We start from the raw sequence: 6,158 nt of genomic DNA on the forward strand, positions 1-6,158 counted from the left end.
GGTGACCGAACTCCACCTAGCAGTTCATCACCCCAGCCAAGAACAGACCCTCGCGAGGCTGTTCTTCCTTGTATTGTTCATCATCCCCAGCCCCAAGAGGCAATCCACCAACCACACACTGGAGTAGGGTATTACACCACATCGGTGGCCCGAACCTGTATAAATCTTGTGTCTCTTGCGCAGTTCTTTTAGTAGTTTAGATCCTTACGAGATGGAGAGGTTGAAGGCATGATCTCCGTGCACACCCCAGTGTTCGAACCTTAAGGGTCTGCCGGAACGCACGAAATCCGACAGGGCCATACGGGAAAGAGAGAGGGGTCGCCTAGGGCAGCCCCCCCCCCAAGGCCTAGTCCGAATTGGACTAGGGGGAGGGGCTGCGCCCCCTCCTTCCTTCCCTTCTCCCTTCCCCTTCCTTGTCTCCTACTCCTACTACATGGAAGGACTCCTAGTTGGACTAGGAAAGGGGGAATCCTACTCCCGGTGGGAGTAGGACTCCCCTAGGGCGTGCCATAGAGAGGGCCGGCCCTCCCCTCCTCCACTCCTTTATATACGGGGGCAGGGGGCACCCCATAGACACAAGTTGATCTTCGTGATCGTTCCTTAGCCGTGTGCGGTGCCCCCTTCCACCATATTCCACCTCGGTCATATTGTAGCGGTGCTTAAGCGAAGCCCTGTGACGGTTGAACATCAAGATCGTCACCACGCCGTCGTGCTGACGGAACTCCTCCCCGAAGCTTTGCTGGATCGGAGCCCAGGGAGCATCATCGGGCTGAACGATTGCCAAGAACTCGGAGGTGCCGGAGTAACGGTGCTTGGATCGGTTGGACCGGGAGATGTACAACTACTTCCTCTACGTTGCGTCAACGCTTCCGCTTCGGTCTACGAGGGTACGTAGACAACACTCTTCCCTCTCGTTGCTATGCATCACCATGATCTTGCGTGTGTGTAGGAATTTTTTTGAAATTACTACGTTCCCCGACAGTGGCATCCGAGCCAGGTTTTTATGGTTTGATGTTATATGCACGAGTAGAACACAAGTGAGTTGTGGGCGATATAAGTCATACTGCTTACCAGCATGTCACACTTTGGTTCGGCGGTATTGTTGGATGAAGCGGCCCGGACCGACATTACGCGTATGCTTACGCGAGACTGGTTCTACCGACGTGCTTTGCACACAGGTGGCTGGCGGGTGTCAGTTCCTCCAACTTTAGTTGAACCGAGTGTGGCTACGCCCGGTCCTTGCGAAGGTTAAAATAGCACCAACTTGACAAACTATCGTTGTGGTTTTTGATGCGTAGGTAAGAACGGTTCTTGCTAAGCCCGTAGCAGCCACGTAAAACTTGCAACAACAAAGTAGAGGACGTCTAAATTGTTTTTGCAGGGCATGTTGTGATGTGATATGGTCAAGACATGATGAGATATAAGTTGTTGTATGAGATGATCATGTTTTGTTGAAGTTATCAGCAACTGGCAAAATCCTTATGGTTGTCTCTCTATTGCATAAGATGCAAGCGTCCAATAATTGCTTTACTTTATCGCTATGCGATAGCAATAGTTGCAAGAGCAATTGTTGGCGAGACGACCACATGACGACACATTGATATAGATCAAGATGATGGAGATCATGCTGTCATGCCGGTGACGATATAGATCATGACAATACTTTGGAGATGGAGATCAAAGAAGCAAGATGATGATGGCCATATCATGTCACATATTTTGATTGCATATGATGTTTATCTTTTATACATCTTATTTTTGCTTAGTTTGACGGTAGCATTTTAAGATGATCTCTCACTAATTATCAAGAAGTGTTCTCCCTGAGTATGCACCATTGCGAAAGTTCTTCGTGCTGAGACACCACGTGATGATCGGGTGTGATAGGCTCTATGTTCAAATACAACGGGTGGAAAACACTTGCACACGCGGAATACTCAGGTTATACTTGACGAGCCAAGCATATACAGATATGGCCTCAGAACACGGAGACCGAAAGGTCGAGCGTGAATCATATAGTAGATATGATCAACATAGTGATGTTCACCATTGAAATTACTCCATCTCACGTGATGATCGGACATGGTTTAGTTGATATGGATCACGTGATCACTTAGAGGATTAGAGGGATGTCTATCTAAGTGGGAGTTCTTAAGTAATATGATTAATTGAACTTAAATTTATCATGAACTTAGTCCTGGTAGTATTTTGAAAATTATGTTGTAGATCAATAGCTCGCATTGTTGCTTCCCTGTGTTTATTTTGATATGTTCCTAGAGAAAATTGTGTTGAAAGATGTTAGTAGCAATGATGCGGATTGGATCCGTGATCTGAGGATTATCCTCATTGCTGCACAGAAGAATTCTGTCCTTGATGCACCGCTAGGTGATAGACCTATTGCAGGAGCAGATGCAAATGTTATGAACGTTTGGCTAGCTCAATATGATGACTACTTAATAGTTTAGTGCACCATGCTTAACGGCTTAGAATCGGGACTTCAAAAGACGTTTTGAACGTCATGGACTATATGAGATGTTCCAGGAGTTGAAGTTAATATTTCAAGCAAATACCTGAGTTGAGAGATATGAATCTCCAACAAGTTCTATAGCTAAAAGATGGAGGAGAATCGCTCAACTAGTGAGCATGTACTCAGATTGTCTGGGTACTACAATCGCTTGAATCAAGTGGGAGTTAATCTTCCAGATAAGATAGTGATTGACAGAATTCTCTAGTCACCATCACCAAGTTAGTAGAACTTCGTAATGAACTATAGTATGCAAGGGATGACGAAAACGACTCCCGAGTTTTTCATGATGATGAAATCGATGAAGGTAGAAATCAAGAAAGAGCATCAAGTGTTGATGGTTGACAAGATCACTAGTTTCAAGAAAAGGGCAAAGGGAAAAAAGGGGAACTTCAAGAAAAACAGCAAGCAAGTTGCTGCTCATGTGAAGAAGCCCAAGTCTGGTCCTAAGCCTGAGACTAAGTGCTTCTACTACAAAGGGACTGGTCACTGGAAGCGGAACTACCCCACGTGATTGGCGGATAAGAAGGATGGCAAAGTGAACATAAGTATATTTGATATACATGTTATTAATGTGTACTTTACTAGTGTTTATAGAAACCCCTCAGTATTTGATGCTAGTTTAGTTGCTAAGAGTAGTAACTCGAAACGGGAGTTGCAGAATAAACAGAGACTAGTTAAGGGTGAAGTGACGATGTGTGTTGGAAGTAGTTCCAAGATTGATATGATCATCATTGCACACTCCCCTATACTTTCGGGATTAGTGTTGAACCTAAATAAGTGTTATTTGGTGTTTGCGTTGAGCATGAATATGATTTGATCATGTTTATTGCAATACGGTTATTCATTTAAGTTAGAGAATAATTGTTTTTCTATTTACATGAATAAAACCTTATATGGTTACACACCCAATGAAAATGGTTCATTGGATCTCGATCGTAGTGATACACATATTCATAATATTGAAGACAAAAGATGCAAAGTTAATAATGATAGTGCAACTTATTTGTGGCACTGCCGTTTAGGTCATATTGGTGTAAAGCGCATGAAGAAACTCCATGCTGATGGGATTTTGGAATCACTTGATTATGAATCACTTGATGCTTGCGAACCATGCCTTATGGGAAAGATGACTAAGACTCCGTTCTTCGCAACAATGGAGCGAGCAACTGACTTATTGGAAATAATACATACTGATGTATGTGATCCGATGAGTGTCGAGGCTCGCGGCGGGTATCATTATTTTCTGACCTTCACAGAAGATTTGAGTAGATATGGGGATATCTACTTGATGAAACATAAGTCTGAAACATTTGAACAGTTTAAAGAATTTCAGAGTGAAGTGGAAAATCATCGTGACAAGAAAATAAAAGTTTCTACGATATGATCGCAGAGGTAAAATATTTGAGTTACGAGTTTGGCCTTCAATTAAAACAATGTGAAATAGTTTCAATACTCACGCCACCTGGAACACCATAGTGTAATGGTGTGTACGAACGTCATAACCGTACTTTATTAGATATAGTGCGATCTATGATGTCTCTTACCGATCTACCACTATCGTTTTGGGGTTATGCATTAGAGACAGCTGCATTCACGTTAAATAGGGCCCCATCTAAATCCGTTGAGACAACAACGTGTGAACTATGGTTTGGCAAGAAACCTAAGCTGTTGTTTCTTAAAGTTTGGAGTTGCGATGCTTATGTGAAAAAGTTTCATCTCGATAAGCTCAAACTCAAATCGGAGAAATATGTCTTCATAGGATACCCAAAGGAGACAGTTGGGTACACCTTCTATCACAGATCCAAAGGCAAGACATTCGTTGCTAAGAATGGATCCTTTCTAGAGAAGGAGTTTCTCTTGAAAGAAGTGAGTGGGAGGAAAGTAGAACTTGATAAGGTAATTGTACCTTCTCCCTTATTGGAAAGTAGTTCATCACAGAAATCTGTTCCTGTGACTACTACACCAATTAGTGAGGAAGCTAATGATGATGATCATGTAACTTCAGATCAAGTTACTACCGAATCTCGTAGGTAAACCAGAGTGAGATCCACACTAGAGTGGTACGGTAATCTTGTTCTGGAAGTTATGTTACTAGACCATGACGAACCTACGAACTATGAGGAAGCGATGATGAGCCCAGATTCCGCAAAATGGCTTGAGGCCATGAAATCTGAGATATGATCCATGTATGAGAACAAAGTATGGACTTTGATGGATTTGCCCGATGATCGGCAAGCCATAGAAAATAAATGGATCTTCAAGAGGAAGACAGACGCTGATAGTAGTGTTACTATCTACAAAGCTAGAATTGTCGCAAAAGGTTTTCGACAAGTTCAAGGTGTTGACTACAATGAGAGTTTCTCACTCGTATCTATGCTTAAGTCTGTCCGAATCATGTTATCAATTGCCGCATTTTATGAAATCCGGCAAATGGATAAACAAAATTGCATTCCTTAATGGATTTATTAAAGAAGAGTTGTATATGATGCGACTAGAAGGTTTTGTCGATCCTAAAGGTGTTAACATAATATGCAAGCTCCAATGATCCATCTATGGACTGGTGCAAGCATCTTGGAGTTGGAATATACGCTTTGATAAGTTGATCAAAGCATATAGTTTTATACAGACTTGTGATGAAGCCTGTATTTACAAGAAAGTGAGTGGGAGCACTACAACATTTCTAATAAGTATATGTAAATGACATATTGTTGATCGGAAATAATGTAGAATTATTCTGCAAAGCATAAAGGAGTATTTGAAAGGAGTTTTTCGAAGAAGGACCTCGGTGAAGCTGCTTACATATTGAGCGTCAAGATCTATAGAGATAGATCAAAACGCTTGATAAGTTTTTTCAATGAGTACATACCTTGACAAGATTTTGAAGTAGTTCAAAATGGAACAGTCAAAGAAAGAGTTCTTGCCTGTGTAAACAAGGTGTGAAATTGAGTAAGACTCAAAGCCCGACCACGGCAGAAGATAGAAAGAGAATGAAAGTCATTCCCTGTGCCTCAGCCATAGGTTCTATAAAGTATGCCGTGCTATGTACCAGATCTATTGTATACCCTACACTGATTTTGGCAAGGGAGTACAATAATGATCTAGGAGTAGATCACAGGATAGCGGTCAAAATTATCCTTAGTGGAATAAGGATATGTTTCTCGATTACGAAGGTGACAAAAGGTTCGTCGTAAAGGGTTACGTCGATGCAAGTTTTGACACTGATCCAGATGAATCTAAGTCTCAATCTGGATACATATTGAAAGTGGGAGCAATTAGCTAGAGTAGCTCCATGCAGAGCATTGTTGACATAGAAATTTGCAAAATACATGCGGATCTGAATGTGGCAGACCCGTTGACTAAACTTCTCTCACAGGCAAAACATGATCACTTTTGGGGTCTTAATCACATAGTGATGTGAACTAGATTATTGAATCTAGTAAAACCTTTGAGTGTTAGTCACATGGAGATGTGAACCAATCACATAAAGATGTGAACTATTGATGTTGATCTAGATTATTGACTCTAGTGCAAGTGGGAGACTGAAGGAAATATGCCCTAGAGGCAATAATAAAGTTATTATTTATTTCCTTATATCATGATAAATGTTTATTATTCATGCTAGAATTGTATTAAC

This window comes from Triticum dicoccoides, chromosome 7A (assembly GCF_002162155.2).
Source record: "Triticum dicoccoides isolate Atlit2015 ecotype Zavitan chromosome 7A, WEW_v2.0, whole genome shotgun sequence".
Taxonomy (NCBI): domain Eukaryota; kingdom Viridiplantae; phylum Streptophyta; class Magnoliopsida; order Poales; family Poaceae; genus Triticum; species Triticum dicoccoides.